We start from the raw sequence: 21,637 nt of genomic DNA on the forward strand, positions 1-21,637 counted from the left end.
TTGCTTTTCTCTGCTTTTGCAAATCCTTCTGGGCCAATAGAACATTCTCCCCATCTTCCTCCCTTCAACTCCACCACACCAGCTGAGTATAGTTCTTTTGGATGTTTCCCGTGGTGTCTAGTACTTGGGAATGTACAGGTTTTTTCAGTTCCTTTGTGTCCTCTACTAGGCATCATTGCCAATCCACTGGATACAATTGCTTTGGGTGAGCACAGCAACTATCCCTTCTGGATATAGCGCCTGCTGCCTCTGCTGAGAACCAGTAGATGTGTGCCAAACTGGTTTCTCATGAAGCACTGTTTCCACCTTTGCCAACTCTTGCTCAACACCATTACTAGAATCCTCAATTTGCCAGAGCAGGCTATGGTTTGTGGCAGATTTGGTGAGGCCAACTTTTTCACATTTTGGAGCTACCATCTATTGGAAGGCACAGTGCAGTACTGCCTGGAACCTGACATCTTCATCAGTGTTGTGTGTGCTTTGGTTTTAACGTGACCCCTCCAAAATTCAGGTGGTGAAACTTAACGGTCAATATGATAGTACCAAGGGGTGGGACTTCTAGAGGTGATTAGCTAGCAGGTCCCCACTGTGAATAAAATGGAAGCTCTTATAAGAGAGACTTCACACAGCATTAGGCTCTTATTCCCTGTTTACCTTCTGCCCTATGCCATATGAGAGCACAGTGTTTGTCTTCATCTAAAGATGCAGCAAAGAGGTACCATTTTGGAAGTGAAGAGCATTCCTTACTAGACTACTAAATCCTCCAGCCACCTTGATCTTGGACTTAGCCTCCAGAACTGTGGCCAATAAATCTCTGTTCTTTATAAATTACCAATTTTCATTTGTTTTGGTGTTTGTTTTTTTAAGCAGCTCAGACTGACCAATCTAATGATTTTTTTCCCAAAATCTTTCTTTTAGTTTACATATCTAACTTTTCTCCCAGGGCCTGAACATGAGCTTCTATGGTTGAACTAGGGAGTGGGTCAGATTTACTCTTTCCCTCCAATCATAGGCTTTATTTTCTTATCAAGTTTATAACTGGTTCCCTCTTCTTATTGGATGAACTCTTTCCAAGGATAGCTCAGCATTGATTGATTAGACAAAAAAAAACTTGAACCTCAAATTTACCCTCAACATGTGACCTCTAAAACACACACACACACACACACACACACACACACCCCGTGGGCTCCTTTCTTTTCCTTTTAAAAAAAATTTTAAATTTGTTTTAATTAAAAAACGTGATAGTAGAATGTATTTATGCACTTTAATATGTCATACATAGATGGGATATGATTTCTCATCTTTCTGAGTGAACATGTTGTGGAATCATATTGGTCATGTAGTCGCCTAAATACATTCGGTAATAATGTCTGTTTTGTTCTACTATCTTTCCTATCCCCACATCCCCTCCCCTCCCCTTCCACCACTTATCTCTACCTAATCTAAGATAACACTATTCTTCCCTAGTGCCTCCCGCCTTATTGTGAATTAGTATCTGCATATTAGAGAAAACATTCAGCCTTTGGTTTTGTGAGATAGGTCTATTTCGCTTAGCATGATATTCTCCAACTCCAACCACTTACTGGCAAATGCCATAATTTTATTCTTCTTTAAAGCTGAGTAATATTCCATTGAGTATATAGACCACATTTCTTTATCCATTCATCTATTGAGGGTACTTAGGTTGGTTCCATAGTCTAGTTATTGTGAATTGAGCTGCTATAAACATTGATGTGACTGCGTCACTATAGTATGCTGACTTTAAGTCCTTTGGGTATAAATCAAGGAGTGGGATAGTTGGATCAAATGGTGGTTCCATTCCAAGTTTTCTGAGGAATCTCCATACTGCTTTCCATAGTGGTTGCACCAATTTGCAGTCCCACCAGCAATGTATGAGTGTGCCTTTTTCCCCATATCCTTGCCAACATTTATTGTTGCCTGTACTCTTGGTGATTGCCACTCTGACAGGAGTGAGATGAAATCTTAGAGTAGTTTTGATTTGCATTTCTCTAATTGCTAGAGTAATTGTATTTCTTCTTCTGTGAGGTGTCTGTTCAGTTCCTTAGCCCATTTTATTGATTGGGCTATTTGGTTTTTTTTGTTTGTTTGTTTGTTTGCTTGTTTGTTGGTTGGTGTTAAGTTTTTTGAGTTCTTTATACATCCTGGAGATTAATGCTTTATCAAAGGTGCATGTGGTAAAGATTTTCTCCCAATCTGTAGGCTCTCTCCTCATGCTATTAATTGTTTCCTTTGCTGAGAAGAAGCTTTTTAATTTGAATCCATCCCATTTATTAATTCTTGATTTTACTTCTTGTGCTTTAGGAGTCCTGTTAAGGAAGTCAGAGCCTCGTCTGACGTGGTGAGGATTTGGCCCTATTTTTTCTTCTATTAGGTGCAGGGTCTGTTTGAGTGTCTAAATCTTTGATCCACTTTGAGTTGATTTTTGTGCAGGATGAGAGACAGAGTTTTAATTTCCTCTTGCTACATATGGATTTCCAGTTTTGCCAGTACCATTTGTGAAATAAGCTATCTTTAATCCACTGAAAGAGAAATTAGGAAAACTACTCCATTCACAAAAGCCTCAAAAAAAAAAAAAAAAAACAAAACCAAACAAAAAACCTTGGAACCGATTTAACAAAAGAGGTGAAAGACCTCTAAATAAAAACTACAGAACACTAAAGAAAGAAATTGAAGAAAACTTTAGAAAATGGAAAGATCTCCCATGCTCCTGAATAGGAAGAATTAATATTGTCAAAATGGCCATACTACCAAGAGCACGATTCTTCATAGAATCAGAATAGCTAAAGCAATCCATAGCAAGAAAAGTGAAGCAGGAGGCATCACAATACCAGATCTTAAACTATACTACAGAGAGCTATAGTAACAAAAACAGTATTGGCACCAAAATAGACTTGTAGACCAATGGTACAGAATAGAGGACACTAAGACAAACCCATATAAATACAATTATCTCATACAGTGGGCTCCTTTCCATGTGTATGTCCCATGAAAAACTTTACTTTCAATTATCTTATTTTGGTCCTCAAAAAAATCCATATGAGGCAAATATTATGATCACTGTTTCATAAATGGGGACACTAAGACTCTTAAGAGTTTCTGTGACTTTCTAAAGGCCACATAATAAGATAAGGAAAGAAGTGTGACTTAACTTTAACTTTTAATTGCCATATTATTTTCCCTTCATGTATCCAGTCCTTCTTCCTCTTTGGTCTCCCCAAATTTCAAGCAATGAGACATCTTTATTCTTCAGTTCCACATCCATATCCATTAATCAAAAATCCCTGTCAAAGATAGACATGAGACTATTTCATTATGACCTGTTCTTGGTAAAGACATCCTAGGTCTTGGATAATATGAAGTTTTTGCAAAATCCCCAGGGAAAATCTGTATAGCACCATATTGTCAAATAGTTTCCTTGATTTATGTTTTTTTATTTCTTTTCAGGTTAGAAGAAAACTTGTTCAAATTTAGTCTTCTGGTACCTCTCATTCCTACTAGTTCCTGAAAGACTTCCAACTTGGCTTGCAGTGACCAAATTTACAAGACTTTTCACAACCTGGAATCTAAGTTTTCTCTAGTTCCATACCTTAAAAGAATCTGTGATTCCTTCTTTCACTGACTGAATTCAAATACTTGTTAATTACTTATGCTATGTATAAGGTCAGGTGAAGGAGGTACAGAAACCAGACCTTGGGGTCCCCTGTCTTAAGAGGCCCAGTCTAGTGCAGCTGACAAACACATAAAAACTTAGTAGTCATCAGTATGATAGAGGCAGGAACAGAATCTATGGCCAAAAGGAGGCCCTGAGAAGATATGAGGGTTAATTCTATCCTGAGGCATCTGGGGAGATTAAACATGGCTACTGTCTGTTATACTAGGTCCAGAAGGATGACTAGGAATTTTCAAAGTAAAATTTAAATGCATGAAAGTAGTTATCATAATTATTAACACAAATCACTTTCCTTAGATAACACAGCCAACAAAATTTTCTACTCAAGAGACCTAGTGAATTTTCTCCTGCTATCATATTTATTCCAAATGCCTCAGTCTAACTAACCTTCAAGACTTGCATTAGTTTGATTCACTGATTCACTCAACCAATAGGTTGAATTTATTTATTGTGATTCTACTATGATCTGAGCACTTTTCTAGGCACTTATTATACAATAGAAAATAAAATAGAAAGCCTTCACCTCAAACTTAATCTCAACTGTGCCTCTGGGAAGCTCACCTGCTAGTAGAAGATGATAAAAATAAATACATATGTGTATATACATACATACATAAATAGAAAATCAGATATGTGTGATAAGTGCAGAAGGGAAGATGGGTCGATGAATGCCAGGCAGAGGTGGAGGGGTGGTCCAGGAAGACCTCCATGAGAAGATATCATTTAAATAAAGACCTTAAAGAAATAATGGTATTAGTGTGGCCTTGACCCCTCAAGGCCAAGGAAGTCCTAAGTGGAAAGGTTCTGAGGCAGGAGTGTTGGGTCATGTCTGAGCAATAGCTGGAGTCCAGTTAGGGTGGAATCAAATAAGTGAGATGGGCAAGAGGGGTGAGCAAGGCCAACGGATCAGACACTGCAAGGACTTTTACTTTATTCTGAGTGATACAGGAATGACTGCAGGGCTTTGAGCAGAGAGGTAAGGTGACCCAATCCATCTTCATAGGATCGTTCTGGCTGCAGTCATAGAAAGACTGAGAAGGCAGTGAGGGCAGACATAGGAACAGAGGAGAGGCTGCTGAACTATTCCAGGTGACAGATAATGGACCAAGCTAGGTTACGATGGTGATATAAAAGGATAAATTTTAAGTATAAAAATTTGGGGGGTACCAAAGATTAAACCCAAGATCACTTAACTACTGAGCCACTTCCCTAGACCCCCTCTTTTTTATAGTTTATTTAGAGACTGATTCTTGCTGAGTTGCTCAGGGACTCGCTAAGTTGCTGAGGCTAGCTTTGAACTCACAATCCTCTTGCCTCAGACTCCAGAACTGCTGCGCCATTGGAGGTTAAGGCTTCCATAGTTGAATTTTAAATAAATTGATTTGGCCCCATAATAGGGAGTAATAAGCTTATTGACAGAAATTAGCGGAGATTATTAAAGCAATGAACATATGAAAAGGGAGACAAGGTGTGAGGCTGAAGCTCCAGTGCCCTTCTGTGTTTAGAAATCAGCAAGAACAACACAAACCAGCCAAGGTGAAGAGGAGTGGCCAGTGAGCTGGAGGAAATCCAGAAATGTGTGATTTCCTAAGAGCCTAGCAAAGGGGAAGCTTCAAGAAAGAGTGCGTCATTTACATAGTTAAATGCTTCTGAGAGACTAGGAAGATAAGGGTTGAGAAGTGACCACTGAATTTAGAAACATGGATGACACTGGCGACTTGGATGAGAGCAGTTTGGGTTATTTGGAGGAAAAGAAAGGAGGTCTGGAGTGAACTGTGCATTGAAAACAGATTGTGACATACAATATCACCAATTCTTGAGTATCGCCACAAAAGGAGAATAGAGAAATAAAGAAGAAATTTAGGGGCAAAGAGGGGTCACAGCAGGGATTATTTTAAGACGGGGATATAAATAGCAATGGTTGCATGCTAACTGGATTGGTGCATCAGACAGGAGGAAGGGGATAATGCAGAGGAATTGCTGGAGGATGTCCTTGAGCAGCAAGACTCAAGGCTACTCATGGTATCAGGTAGCACAAGTGAGGGGTTTTCCTTATCTAGGAACCTGAACATCAAATGCAGAGCACAAAGGTGGTTGTAAAGGTTATGGAATTTCCCTTCTGAGTCTGCTTGGGAGGGGAGAGATTGGATATTTGAGGAAAGAAAAAGGGTGTAAAATAATTGTCTAGGCCAGAAGGAAAGTGAATGGTGTAGGGAATGATAGTGGAACTAGCAACCAACTCTGAGAGCAAACTTGAAGTTTAAGCTAAGGCCACTCACCATCGTGGTATATTTTTTCCCCAGCCATCTTCAGCTAGGAAGGTAGAGGTGCCATTAGACTGAGTTAAATTTAATCAGGGTTGGGTTTTTTTGTTTTGTTTTGTTTTGTTTTCAGACAAGTCCAACAAGGAGAGAAGGGGTAAGAGAAAATGCTACAAAAGGAAATTACTTTAATGATGGACTTTGGAATCTCCACTAGGGAAGAAGAGAGACAAGGACATCATTCAAGGGAGTGACAGTAAAGTGGTGATAGGATCAAAGGAGATGCATGCTAGTGAAGCAATTGAATTGCTGGAGTCAGAGTACTAAAGAGAGAGAGCTGAAAAGACAGAGGGGTTAGTCAGAAAGCTCTTTTCTCATCTCTCCTAAATGACAGTTGTATTGCAGAAGCAGGGACTAGATATTTACTTATTTGTCTATTCCCAGAAGTCTCTATTCAAAAGTTCATATAATAGACATCACCTGATGAGTGGCCCATTACTGTGCTTCCAATTTGATGATGACTTTCAGGAGACAGCAGGAGAAGAGTGTAGCTGTACGATCAGAGGAGCAAGATCATTCAAGTTCAAGTTTAGACTTTGCCTTTTGCTCTTTGCAGTGGGCTCATTTCTTAACTATTGTGAGCTTCACTTGGCTCATCTGTAATGTGAAGAAAATAAATAACTGCCCTGTGGTTATTATGAAGATCAAATGTGATAAGGTATGTGGAAGTGCTTTGTAAACCAAAAGGCCAATTAACAATAGCCTGAAATAGTCGCAAGATCATGAATCATCCAGTGAAGGGAGAAACATCAGCAGCCAAGGACTTTTGAGGGGGACTTCTGCTCTGCTTTCAACGTCCATGACTAAGTCAAACATCATGCTTGTCGGGCTCCAGGCTCTGCACTTTTCTCATTTATTCAGCCCCTTTATTTCATGCTCTAAAGCTCTATGTCCTATCAGAGAAGGAAATAAAAGGGGAAAGGGGGAACCATAGAGGAGTGGTAGATGGGAGGATGGAAATAACAGTTTCAAACCACCTATGTATACCAGGCACTTTGCAAAAACTCTCACTTATTCCTCTCTCCACTGGTATTCAGTATAACTCTTCCAGTTTACAGATGAAATAATGTACTCAAAGTTTGCTATTTTGAACCAAATGACACAATGAGGAAATGGTGGAGTAAGGAGTTAACATCTTCTCTTTTTGAATCCAAAAACCAAGGCTTTCTTGGGGTAAAGAAAATCCCAAGCAATTTCAATACCCCTCCCCCCAAAAAAAATTACTTCTGGGAGGCTTGTTTTTTTAAATCTCAAATTTTCATTTCTCTGTGTTGCATAAGTTCCCAGAACAGGAAGAGCATGTAATCAAAGAGAAGAAGCATTTTAAAATAGTAAAATTACTAAAATTCTTAGAGCAAGGAGTTATTAACCCAAAGTGAAAATCACTTAAGTTCTACTTAGCTTCTCATTGGCTCAGAATTTCTCTGCTAGAAGTTTTATGGCCCCATAAGAGAAAGAAAGAGCAATGTACAAGCAGCTCAGATTCCTTATGAGGCATCATGATATTGAGTGGTCTCTGGTCAGGATATCTACTTTTGAAGAAGTATTGGCTTAAAGGGAAATGCCACAATTTCTCCTGGCTCTTAGAGCTTGCTGGGCCCTGCTGAGAGGTTCTCACTTAGGATTTCTCCATGAGTTTAGAATCAGGTGTTGACCAGGCTGTAGCCATTTGAAGGGTCAACAGGGATGAACATCCAAAATGACTCCTCTCCTGACTGACATTTGGTGCTGACTGGTGACAGGGGGTTCAGTGAGCACATCAATCACAGGGCCCATGTGTGACCTCTTCATACAGCTAGGGCTACTCACAGCATGGTGGCTGGGTTCTAAGCACAACAGTTCCAAGAGTGAATGCTCCATGAAGTAAGAGACAGACACTTCCAGTTTAGGTCAGAGCCGTGCTGGGAACTGGCATAGCCTCGCTTTGGCTGTGCTCTATTAGTCAAGGCAGTCACAGATTCCACCTGGATTCCCAAAGACAGAGAAATCAGCTGTATTCTCTTAGTGGATGAAAGGCAGGTCACACTGCAGAAGAAAGCAGGAGATGGGAGATATTGTTGCTTCCATCTTTGGAAAATGCAACCTGCCATAGTCATCAACCCAGTGACATGCCTGAAGTCAGCATGGCCTCGCAGTCAGGCCAGTTTCTGGCCTTGGAGTTGGATCTAGCCCACACCAGCCTCTCTGCCCACATCTCACACCATGTGCTTGCTAGGCTGCAGCTACACTCTCTCTTTTCATTTTTACCCCAGAGTTTAAGCACAAAACGCCTAATGCTTAGTTCTTCTCATTCAGCCTCCCTCTTATCATTCAGGTCTCTGCTCAAATGTCACTTTTCCTGGGAGAACTTCCCTGACTAATCCATGACTTCTTTATGTCCACTATAACCTTTGTGTTTTTGCTTTCTTATCTACCATCTCTGTCCCACCACTAGAGCATAAGTCAGTGACTTTGTCTCTATTTTGTCTACTATAGTATCCCCCAGAGCCTACACTAATGTCCACTGCATTGTGGACAGTACATTTTTATTGAGTAAATAAATAAAGGAACAAATGAATATCCCTGCCAATCACAAGCCAATGAGTGCTTAGATTCTTCCTATGATGGGATTCTGCACTGCTAGCTATTTTATCTTTAGAATCTTAGACAACTCCTGGATGATGTTATCAAATTACCTAACTAGTCAAAAACGTCCATTATTATTTATTAATAAGGAGTTTTCAAACTGTAATTCCAAGTGCTTTAGCTCTGCCATTGAACATCTCCCCACTCCCAGGGAGAGGCTAAGGGAGAGAAAGGGGAAGAGGAAACCGGTGTTGGGAATGGGGGGGCATCATCGTTTTCATCATCAATCCTTTCATTTGTTCTATTTATTGGGGTTTTGTGCAAGATTTAATTTGGAAAACAGTTACAGTGCTAAAAATTAAACCAGATGATCTCTTCAATTCTGTTCTATGCTTTCATGGTGATATTTCTCAACATGAGGCCTTCCAACTCTCCTACCTCATAGTTAATACCTTGGATACCTACACAAAATTCAGATTCTATGGATCCTACTGAATTGAAACTTCTGGCCATGTTACTAAGGAGTTTGTATTTTAACAAACACATTAAGGAATTCTTAGGTACTTTAAAGTTTGGGAAATACTGCTTCATGAAGAGAGAATAATCTGGAAAAAAATAGAGAAATAAACTGTCATGCAAATAAAACATTCTTTCCTTGCAGGAGACTTCTTGCAAAAGTAACATCTGTTCTCAGCATATACAGAATTTTTTGGAGGAGTGGGCATGGCTGATTGACCTTAAAATATCCAGAACGTGTATTTTCTTTCATAGAGGCCCTGACTGGTCCCACTAATATTTCTCTTTAGCCCAGTAATTGAAGCTGTCACGCATATATGTGTACACACACGCGCGCAAAATGCCTGTGGCCAGCATCACAGCCAACCTATCACCTTACTCAGCTGAGTCCTGCCAGTTAAGCACTTGTCAAGTGGTATAAGAGCAGGGCCCTTAAAATTGCAAGCATAAAACAGCCAATAAGAGTATCGTGTTCAACTAAGTAATAAGAAAAAAAAAGCCGAGACCAAAAAAAAAAAAAAGCTGCAAAGTTTTCTTTGTGATCATTGTTTAACACTGTATGTAATTAAATATTAATGAAAGTATGCTACTTTCATTTTGTGAACAATTTAATTCAATTAAAAATAAATGGGTCTCCTTGGCTCAGTGGGCATACTGATATACAGAACAGTACTGCCCTTAACTTGGTTTCCACTGTGTTTGAATCCAGCATTGAGCAAAGCTACTGAAATACAACCCCAGGCTAAGGCCTGCTTAACTCCTTACAACCCAAGAGCAGGCCTCTACCAGTCAACTGAGTACTGCTCTGCAGCATTCACTAACTACAAAGCATAATGCAGTTTAATTTAAAAAGACGTTTTTATCAAGCATTTGCTTTGTGGGATGAAAAGACATTTAAGACATCCCATAAAAGTCAAAACTGCTAATCTCAGGGAGCCAATCTGTGCATTGGTTTGTAATTGCGTGCGCAATCACACACACACACACACAATCTATATCTATCTATTGTATATGTGTGTGAGAATGAGTGTGTGGACACACACGCTGGGCTGCACACTTAAGATTAGTGCACATAGCCCCAGCACGGTTATCTATTCCTGTAATGCTCAGGAACTGAGGCAGGTGGATTGTTAGGTTTGAAGCCAGACTGGGCAACTTAGACCCCATCTGAAAATTTTGAGACCCTATCTTAAAATAAAATAAAAATGGCTATGGGTACAGCTCAGTGGTAGAGCAACCCTGGATTCAAACCCCAGTAGTGAAAAAAAGAAATAGTTCACTTTACACAAATATTTTATACCTCAATGGGGAGAAAAGGAGATTTCTTCTACCCTGGAAGACCTTGCACTCTGGCATTATTAGGCACCATGAGAGGCTACATGGACATCAAGAAACCTCCCACTTAACATCTGGCTGGGAAAACTCATTTTTAAAACTTAAGGGCATTTATTTTATGATAAAAACATACTCCGATCTTAAAGTATCCTTAGGAAGAACTCAACAAACAAGAAGTAGGGTAGTACATTTTTGTGTTCAGGGTCATCAGCAATAGGGGCTCCCTGGGTGTGGGAGTTTCGAGGTTTGGAAGGTGGGGGGAAGAGGAGGGAAGAGACATTGGGGACACAGAAAGTGGCATGGGCCAGAATTAAAGTGTCAGGGAGGCAGCAAGGGAAGTGGCAGGGATGACCCTGGGTCCTACCTCCTGCCTAAGGGGTTGGCCAGGGAGTGGGGTGGGAGGTGGGTCGTGATGGCAGGAAGTGCCAGGGTGGGGCAAGGGGCAGATGATCGCTGGTCCTGGGCACCGGTTCCAACCCAGGTTCCCGGATGAGTCTCTGGGAGGAGCGGGAGGTAATGGATCCGCGCCACAGCGATAGCTGGCGCTTCTCTTTCATTTCACCCAGAAGAGCCGTTGTTTGGGAATGAACTCGGGCATTCCAGAGGCCACGTCTAATAATAACAATGTTATCAAGGCTGCGAGGCTGAAGCGAGCCCGAGTGTGTGTGTCTCCGGGTACCCAGGGGCCAGCGCCCAGCTCTGAAAGGAGAGCTGGGTCCTTGTGAATGGCAAGGAAAATGCCAATCTGTTGAAAAAAAGTTCGCTGCTAAAAACGAAACCCCGGCCAACATTTTACAACCTGGACACATTGTTAATGTGGTGGTTTATCTGGCAGGAATAGGAAGCTGTATTTGAAAACAATGCATCCTTTTTAGGTGCAAGGTCAGCTTCTGTGGGACCTCAGGGTTACAGTCACCACACTGCCACCCCCATGGGAGAACAGCCCCAAAGCTAGGCCATCAGCTTCCTGGGCGGAGGTGGGGGGACACTTACTGGCACAGGACTGAGGGAAGATGCTATGCAAGAGGGCTTTGGGGGAGCCCACCGCACACAGGCCCCATTAAGCCCTGTGAACCCCACCCCTACCAGCTGCCGGAACAGGTAGAGGGAGGAGAATCCAAAGGAGCCTCCTGGAAACTACTTCTCAGTAAGAAAGAAAACGCCAGGTGCTTGAGCCAGCCCTGAGTGAGATAGCTGACTCCTTCCCTTTGTGACTTGAACAAGAAATTTAACCTCCCCAATCTCCAGTTTACTCCCCTGCCAAAGCAGATTGAAAATGATGCCCACCATAGAGAGCTGCAGTGAGGACTGTGCACAAAAGGGACACAGTGAGCTCGGTGCCTGGCCTAGGCAGGGCCAGCGCCCAGTGAGGGGCCTTTGGACTGGCTGTTCCCTCTACCCAGAACATTTATTTTCCTTTCCCTCATTTCCTACAGGTCCCTTCTCTGTTTTATTTTTCTCTATTGTGTTTACCTGATACACTATGGCTCTTACTTTTTTAATCTTATTTACTATCTGTCATTCCCAGATCAGAGGAAAGCTTTGAGAAGATTTTGTATTTTGTCTACTGCTGAATCCCTGGAACCCAGAATGCCTAGATCAGTGTCCAGTATGTAATGGTTGTCCAAAAGTATTGAATAAAGGTTGTCTTCGTTCATTTTCTGTTGCCCAGAGCACCTGAGACTGGGTAATCTTTAAAAAAAGAAAAATAGATTTATCGGACTGACAGTTCTGGAGACTGGGAAGTCCAAGGGCTTGGGACTAGCATCTGTGCTTCCTTATTTCATGGTAAAAGGAGGAAGGGCAAGAGAGGGTGAGAGCTAGAAAAATAAGAGAAGGCTGAGCTCTCTTTTCTAACAGTCTACTCTCATCATAAGCACTCCCAAAGTGATGACAAAATTTATTCAAGGAGGCAAAGACCTCATAATCTAATTACCCTTCATTAGGCCCTATCTCTCAACACTATTGCATTGGGGTTTAAGTTTCCAAATCATGCACTTTAGGGAGCACATGCAAACCATACCAATGATGATAAAGATGAGGGTCATAGTGTCAAAAGTCCCCAGTTAACCTTCTATTTTCAAATTTCTTTGAGTCAGCACTCTCTACTATAAGCAACTGAGAGGCAAGAGCTGTATCTTTTAAGACTAGATTTTCCACAGCCATAGACCATTTTTAAATTTTTTATTTTATTTTTTTAGAGAACAAAAAACAAGAAAACCAGTTAAATGTCAATTTCAGACAAACATTACATTTTTAGTATAAATGTATCCAAAATTTGCGTAAGACATACTATAAGATTGTTTATCGGAACATTGTTTATCTGAAATTAAAATTTAGCTAAGTACCCTGCATTTTATCTGGCAACCTATCTGTAGATCTTTTGCAGAGTAGACTTGAACCAAGTACTTGCTACATGAGTGACTAATATGTTCAAAATCCAGAGAAATCAGAGCAAACCTAAATAAAATTAAAAAGTCAGGCTCAGAGAAGTTCTAAAATTTTTAAGAACTAGTTTTTCATGGGTAGGAAAAAAGCCTTGATCTACATTTTCCAAATCCCATGGTGTAAATATGCATTCTAAGGACAACTGCAGGCTATGAAAGAGATACAACTGAATAGAAGGTTGGAAAAGCAAGAACACAGTCAGCTTTGGCAAGCCACTACGAGCTAGTTTCAGCACAGACTCCAGCCTAAAAGCCACAGGGTTAAAGAAATTAAACAACAAGCAAATATAAAAAGTGAAAAATAAAATCCTACTACACCCTATCAAGGTCTTATTAACCACTTCCTCAGGCACACTAACTCAACCTTGAAATTCTGAGATAGAAGCTATTACCTCCATTTTTTTTTTTATAAATGGAGAAAAGAGGAGTTCAAAAGTAGTCTAATTATACAGTTAGTAAGTCATCCCAAGCTCTTCTGCCTAAACCATTCGGCCTCTGTAGTCACTGGACATGGAAGACAAACAAGCTTCGCAAGTCAGCAGGTCAACCTCTCTGTTGCTCAGAAAAGAGAAACAAGGCAAGAAGCAAAGGGGTTAGAATTCCAGTCAGAGCTAGGATTAGAACCTGTATCACTTGGCTCCTGCCTTTGAACATGAGGAGCCTATGAAATAAGCATGGGCACCCCCAAAGGAGTCAGCATGAAATGAGTCTGCTCATTCTTTTTTTTTTTTTTTTTTAATGTTTTGCCAATCTGGACTTGGGTTTCTGCTTTCTTCATTTCACCCAGGTGATTTGCAAACCTACAGAACAGGGAATGTGTGTTCCAAAGACATGGTCAGAGTAGCAGTGGCAGCTGCAGAGACACTGGTGGTGGTGACCATGAGGAAGAGGAGGAAGGAGAGGACCTTTTTCTTTACCAAAGATCAGCAGTGTGACACATTGCTTGAAATGAGAACCCACACATTCTACAAAAGTCCCCAGCATATGTCTCTCTTTACTTCCCCCTCTAGGGCTCCCAGAGAGGACAGAGCCCTGGATGAGACCCTGCTCTGTCATGACCATGTGTATGGCCACACTTGCAAGTTTCTTTGCCACTCTCAATTGCATTTTCCCAGCTAGAAAATGAAAAGGGGATCTCTGGGGCCTTTTCCAAAAATGACATCTATGATATTCTCTCTTCAAACCAACTTCGTCCCTCCTTCGCTCTCACGCTCATTCCTCATTAACTTCTTTTTTTTTTTCCCCCTTTTCATTTCTTAAAAATCCTCTTTCCCTTGCATCCCTCAGCCCCATCCTGGCTCAGCCTCCTCCCCCTTCTGCACCTCAGCCTTGCTTTCTCTCTCTGTCTCTTCATCCTCTATACCCTTGCCCACTCTACCTCACACCCCCACACTGCTAGAAGCAACATTGAAACTCCCAAGTAAAAAGAAATTCTCTTAATAAAATGAAGAAAGAAAACAGGAAAGCCAGATCTCCTTCAGAGCAGGTGGTCTCCGAAGCTACTCTTCTATTCATCTGTGTTCTGCGCCCTTCTCTCATCTAGAGAGCACTTTGCTAGCTATACAAACAAAAGATATGCAGATTATTATAAGTATAAAGAAAAAAAATATTGTCTTAACTAAACATTCCCAAATGTAAGCCCCCTGAATGGGGAAACTGGGGCATCCCAAGGCCACATGCACCCTCTAGAATGAGAAAGACACTGGCCTCTGCCCGCAGTCCCTCACTGTGGGCAGCACAGAGCCCTGAGAGGTAAGCATGCCTTGAGATTTCCCAGCTTGCTGGAAACTCTGAAAGCAAATAAGAGCCCTCAAGGCTCATTAGACCTATTTAGACAGTTCTTCATTGGGAAAAATTAAATCTTCCAAACACAGATAAATACAGCCCTGTGACAAATGAAGTAGCTAGTCACATTTAAACCCAGCTCCACTGCTGACTAATGTACCAGTTGAGCCCCCCCAGGCAAGGTAAACATATTTCTTTATCTCAGATTCCCTTTGGTTGGGAGAAAAGGAACACAGGGCTACCACGTATGTGTATGCGCAGGGATGGAGGCCGGATGCAGGAAGAAAAGTGGGAGGGGCAATGCAGTAAGGTAGGAAATCTGCATCATGAAGGTCACCAGCTGAGCAGGTAACCAGGGCACATCCTGGCTCCCTGCCTAGCTTCACCTAGGTCATGTGATATCCTTGAGGATGTCTCAACTCAGCCTTTCTGGCCACTCGCTCGCCATTACCTTCACACGGTAGCTTTGAGACTCCAAACACACAGGGTGACAAAAGAGTGCCCTCAAAATGGCTCAGTGCCCGCCCCCTCTGTATTTCTCAATAGGCCCTGTCTTTTCCAGGAACCACTCCTTTTCTGGGAAAGGTTGGCAGCATGAGAGAATGACCCCATCAGGAAATGGCCAGGCCTATGTGAGGCCCTCTCAGAAGAGATAGTGATAAGATAGAAGAGGGAAAAGAGAGGGCTTTGCTGACTCTTGGGAATCTCCATTCCTAGAGGGTAGCTACAGGATCTCCAGCTGCCCTTCCAATCCACTGGCCTCTAGCCATGGGTGGCCACTGAGCACTTGAAAGGCGACTGGCCTGAATCAAGATATGCTGTAAACATGAATTACACCCTGGACTTTGAAGGATAAATACGAAGGAAGGAGGAGGGGAGGAGGAAGAAAAAATGAATTTTTAATAATTATTAATATAATAATTACATGTCAAAATTATAATATTTTAGCTTAAATAAAATGTATTTCTAAAATTGATTTCACCCTCCTTTTTAAATGCAGCCACTAGAAAACCGTAAGTTACTTTGGTCTCATCTTCTATTTCCATTGGACAGTGAAGCTCTAGAGAATCTTTGGCCACACATTTGAATCCAGGTTTTCTCAAGACTTTATTTCCGGAATTTTTCCTCTTTATGAAACCCTTGAATGCTAGAACTGAAGTGGAGTGGATTTGTGCTTTCTTTTTCCCCAGCATATGGCCCCTAAAGTTAAACTCATCCCAAATTCCCAAGCCATGTGATGGAAATCTAGCCTCAGGAGCTCCTCACTTTAGCATCTGGACCTCTTTCGTTTTATAACATTGCTTGCTCTTGTTCCTCCCACTCCTGTCCTCAGAACATCAGCCCTTCTATGCCTGCCTTTGGTTTGGAAATAGCAGGGTAAATAGGCTGATAGGAACCTGAGGAGAACATCAAACCTATTCAGATTGGTCCACTTGACCCAACCCAAGCAAAACACAGCTGCATTGGTCTAATTCTTTTTTAAAATGCAATAATTCTCATTTGTTTTCAAATACTCGGTTCATTGTTGTTGTTGTTGTTGTTTTAATAGGAAAACGGAAGCCAAAAGAAGAAAATCATTCACCATCCCAACCTCAGGCTAGCCATTGTTGATGTTTTAGGGTGCATCCAGCCAATATTTCATTTTTGTACAACAGAAATAAAAGTTAGAACATTTATTGAGCACTTAGTATGTCCAGGTACCATGCTGAACATTTTAAACATATTTTCTTCATAGTAATTCCAAAGTGGGTTTGGTTATTATCCCTAGTTTATAGTTACTAATACTTTACAAGATTAAATATCTTGCCCAAAGAGAAATAACTGGGTAAGTGACCCAACTGATTAAGTATAGACCCCAAACTGACTGCAGACATAAAGCATTTAGCCTCTTTGATGCAAGTCCTCCAAGGAGAGATGCCATCACCACCTCTGTGGAAAAGTTCTCTTAAAAGCATCCATTTCCATCCAACCCTCCTGAACTCATAGTACCATTCTTTATGCACTTCCTAACCCACCATTAACTGCTTTCTATTTATATAGTCACTCACTCATTCAACAATACTTGTCAAATACTTCCTTTGTGCTTGGTGGTATTTTAGGCAACGGGACTACAGCCGTGAGCACAGTTGACAAAGTTCCTTTACTCTTGTGGCAGATGGGCCATAAAGAAACAAATATATATTATACCACAAAATCAGTGATACAATCAATAAGTACAGCAAATCGAGTAGATGTCGAGGGGAATGGTGGTAAGTTTCACCACGGTAGGTTGATTTATTATTTGCCATTATTCACACTATACATAGCCAAATCTGGTTAAAGCCATTGCTGTGTTTTAGGGTGGTCAAGGAAGACTAAGAGGTCAGGTGATATCTGAGCAGAGACCTTGAAAGAGGAAAGGAAGGAAGCCATTTGGGAGAGGAGCTTCCCAGGGTGGAATGTGCTCTAAGCTCAGAATCAGACCCTCTATGTCTAAGGAAAGCCAAAGGACCTGGTGGTGAGGAGGACAGTGATAGGAGATTAGAGATGAGCAGAGTGAAAACAAATCACAGAGATCCTTCTGAGCCACTGCAGAACCCTGGCTTTTAATCTGAATGAGATGGGAAGCCACTGGAAGGGTGTTAGCAGACACAGGACTTACATCTCAGGTCACTCTAACAATTGTCCTGAGACCATACGGGAAGGGCAGTGTGTGTGGAAGCAGAGTGACCTGGAGGCAGGTCTCGCTGGCAAGGATCAGCATCGTGAAGGAGGCCCACAGCAGTCAGAAAATTCTAGGCTTGTTTTGAAGTCAGAGCCAGAAGGATTTGGTGACGGATGAATGTGGGATGTGGGAGAAAGCAACAAGGATTTCAGCTTTGGGCAACCTGAAAGAGGGGAAAGCCGGTACCCAAGATGGGGAAAGTATAAGAGGAATTTTTTTGAAGGGTGTAGAAATCATGGCACAATTTTGGGCAACGTTAAGTTGGAGAGGCCTACCCAACATCAAAGTCAGTGAGGTCCAGTGAAAACTTGTCTGCTAACTGAATTAGAATCATCCAAACTTGAGAGATGAACTTGAAAGTTCTAAGAATGAAGTTATTTGAAAATATCACCCTGAATCACTGTATCTTGACAGCGATTAGCTTACAACAGAGATGCAGTCTTTACGCCAACTTTAGACCTTCCAAATAGTAGATCTTAAATAGGGAGGAAGGAACCTCAAAGGACACTGTGACGAGATAGCCAGGGAGGTTCATGAATAAACCAGCAGAAAGAGGCATCAGGAGCTCATGAAGCTGCTTGGAGAAGAAGGGAGAGATCAACCCTGTTAAATGCTACTGACAAAATACAAAACAAACTGAAAATTGGCCATTGGGTAGTACATTTACCCAGTGTTGGCAAATGAGGCAAGACAAGAAATTATTCCAAAAGGGCACCAGATGAGGGATGTAATGGACCACATCCTTTCATCCTTCATGACTCTTAGGAAGACCAAGGGGTCAGTTATCCTCATTCAACTTCTTTCTTTGTTTGAGTTTCGGATGTCTCATTATCACTTAGAAATATTCATGATAAAACAATGATCAACTGTGATTTAAGTTCATGTTGATTAGTGCAGTTTCCCATTTGAACTACTCTGGAACCAACACACCTCTCAAAGCTTTGGTGAGGTGACAATCCTTTCCAGCCTTTCATGAACAAGCAAGATGAGTTGTATTTTGTTTGTTGTTTGTTTGTTTGTTTTTGGCTTATTTTTTGTCATAAAGGTACATAATACCTTTATTTTATTTATTTATTTTTATGTGGTACAGAGGATTGAAGCCAGTACCTCACACGTGCTAGGCAAGTGCTCTACCACTGAGCTACAACCCCAGCCCTAGATGGGTTATTATCAGATTATCATGCCTACAACCAGGAAAGGTCTCGTGTCAACTGCAGAATATTATAATATGTTATGTGAGTGACACTTTACTAGCAAGTGAAGAAATCATATTTGCAGTAAGTTCCTTGGGCTTTATACTATGAGACCTAAGGAGCCCAGTAACTATAAATCAATGCTAATTATCTCATTTTGCCCTTCCATTTTCTGACAATATCAAGGTAGTAGTCTTCCGCCAAATTCTATCATGTAAATTGTCTAAAGCCTTGTTCTGGACTGTTGAGCCTCCAATCTCACACATACATGATGTGCTTGTTTTCTTGCCTCCAACTCGTTCTGCTGAGTTAAACTTGAATCTCAGGATGTACATCTCATGTCTCCTTGCTCATTCCTTAAATAATTCATCCAGAAGCTCTTAAATGTCCTTGGCTAAATAAGGTCCAAATCATGTGAAATGGGGATATGAGTCACTCAGCAAGACTGCACTTGGAATTCACTCAGTCCTTCAGTGTTAAGAGCAGGCGAGAGAGATTTTATCTGGATGGTGATAGAGGACAATTTCCAGAGCCTAAAGGAAATGCCAATCATAAGCATGTGTCCTTCCTTCAAAAATAAGAAAAGTTGGCTCTGGGAAGAAGAGAAACACATCAGAATTATTTGTATCTGGAGCCTTGTCCTCTAAATTCAGAGGCCTCTAGAAAGCAACAAAGTTGAGAATGCAGACTTTGCTCAAAAAATTGTTATTTTGAATAATTGCAGTTTTTTTCTCTCTAAAACTCTACATGCTCTTTCAATGAGCTGGACTGTTTTTCTAGCCTTCTGAAGAGTTGCAGGAGTGTTTCCTTTATCCATTCCACCTATGTGTTCTAGAAGCTTCCATCTTAACAAGCAGCAGCTCTTTTAAAAGATGCACATTAGGGTTTGTGTAAATGAAGATTTTAAAATGTTTGAGAACTCTTTGTGACCTCAGCTGCCCAAATCTACATATCCTACAGAGAAGTTTCTCAAGGTGTGGACTACATTCCTTCCTTCAACACATATTCATTGAGCAACTATTGTTCTAGGTACCACTGAAGGTCCCAGAGTGCGCAGCAATGAACAAAATAGATAAAAATTATTTTTTTTTTCTCATGGAATTACATACTAGTGGCACAAGACTGAAAACAAAATAAATAAGTGGGACATATAATAAGTCAATGATGGTGAGAGCCATGGATAAGTCAACCACAGAAGAAAGACAGAGTGTACCCAGAACACAGGAGGAAAGAGGGTTATCATTTTAAATAGAGTTGCCAGGGAGAAACTCGTTAAGAAGATATCATTTGAGCTAAGACCAGAAACCAATGAGGGTATGAGTCTTGCAGTACTCTTTGAAGAGATCTCATCAGGAACAGGTTACTACAATAGCACACATCCTGGGGCTAGGTCTGCCTGGTGTATTCAAAGTACAAGAAGAAAACCACTGTGGCCCAGGTAGAGGAACAATGAGCAGAGTAGTGGGAGCGAGTTTTTGAGGACCCAAATCATGCAGGTCCTGTAATGATTTCAGCTTTTCTGTAGTGAGAGGAGGAGTCACTGAGAATTTTGAATAATGGAGTGCTATATTCTAACTTATATTTAAATATTATCACTTGGTTACTGCTATGGCTTGGATGTGGTAGTTTCCCCAAAAGTCCATATACTAAACCCTTAAAAGGTGGGGTCCAGTGTAATGTAATCAGGTCACTGGGAACATTGCCTTAGGAAAGGATTAATGCTGGACTTTTGAAGTCAATTCATTCTTGTGAGAGTAGATTATTATAAAGCAAAACCACCTCTCATAATTGGCTTCTTCTAAACAAAGTCACATCCTTTCTGCTTCTCTATATGTGATGACCCAGCCAAGGGTGACTTCACCAGAGACCAAAGAGATGGGACTGTCCCAATGCAGGATTTTCATCTTCCAAAACTGTAAACAAAGTTAAACCTTTTTCTTTATAGGTACCCAGCCTTGGTCATTTTGCTATAGCAGCAGAAAACAGACTGGGAAATCTGCTGTGTGAAAGTAAATGATACAGTAATAAGAAGGGAATTAGGTCACCAATTAGGAGAATATGGTAGATGATCATCAAAATGATCTGGAGCATCTCTCAAAACTATGAATTCCAGGACTAAGCTTAGATATGCTGAGCCAGAATGTGGGGCCCTGGGACAAGTATCCCCCATGAATTGCTTATACGTAAGAGAGTATAATGGCCAATCTTTTAAGGCATACCAATTATCAATGTATTGCCTCTAAGTTCCAAATACATCCTTCATTGCCTGCTCTACAAAAATGAATCTGAGCCCTTTAAATCCTTTTTCCCTTTGCCAGCTGGCACAACGTTAAATTTTATCAGTAGAAAGCCATGGAGAGACATTGAAACAGGAAGGAGCTTTCCATCCGGGTTCTGGTGTTCTGGTTTTGAAGGTTCTTGCAGCACAGTTTTTCCAGTGGTTCTCAAGCATCCACCTCCTTTAGTGCATGGAGCTACCCCAGCACTCAGCTCCTGGAGATCAGACAGGTTCCTGCAGCACACAGCAGCCAGCAGTACTCCATACCCAGCAGCTTCCCCCAACATCTCAGTGTCTCCAGAGAGACACTTCCCTCTGAATCTCAGGTATTTCATAGGAAGTAACTTCAGAAAGACAATCTCTCTGAATACCTGTTCCAGCACAGGTATTTGATTTATAACAAAAGAGTTGATTTATAACAAATTCCATTAGTTCAGCCACTCCTCTTCTAACAGTGGGCCACACCTAATGCTCTGTGCAATAATGTCTGGGTCTCAGCCCTTAGAAGAAGTGGGGCAGGGGAGGAGATATATATTTAACCTTTGTTTCAGTCCTAAGTGTAATGGTCACTGATTATCTATGCTAACCCTATATTGTTTTTTTTTTTTTTCCAGCGGTGTACTAGGGATTGAACTCAGGGGCACTCAACCACTGAGCCACATTCCCCAAGCCCTCTTTTATGTTTTATTTAGAAACAGGGTCTCACTAAGTTGCTTAGTGCCCTACTTTTGCTGAGACTGGCTTTGAACTCAAGATCCTCCTGCCTCAACCTTCTGAGCCACTGGAATTACAGGCGTGC

The 21,637-nt window shown here is 41.2% G+C and overlaps 1 long non-coding RNA gene across 1 annotated transcript; it reads right to left on the reverse strand.

The window, feature by feature from the left end:
- Positions 1–1,271: 1,271 nt before the first annotated feature.
- LOC124088724 (uncharacterized) lies at positions 1,272–7,977 on the reverse strand. The gene is made up of 3 exons (XR_006850445.2): positions 7,825–7,977; positions 6,436–6,612; positions 1,272–3,305 (listed from the first exon to the last, which is right to left on the reverse strand). It is a non-coding gene; the product is annotated as an uncharacterized LOC124088724 (long non-coding RNA).
- Positions 7,978–21,637: the final 13,660 nt, after the last annotated feature.

This window comes from Marmota monax, unplaced genomic scaffold (genome assembly GCF_021218885.2).
Source record: "Marmota monax isolate L192 unplaced genomic scaffold, Marmota_monax_Labrador192_F-V1.1 WCK01_AAM20220418_F8-fsc00118, whole genome shotgun sequence".
In the NCBI taxonomy this organism is placed as follows: domain Eukaryota; kingdom Metazoa; phylum Chordata; class Mammalia; order Rodentia; family Sciuridae; genus Marmota; species Marmota monax.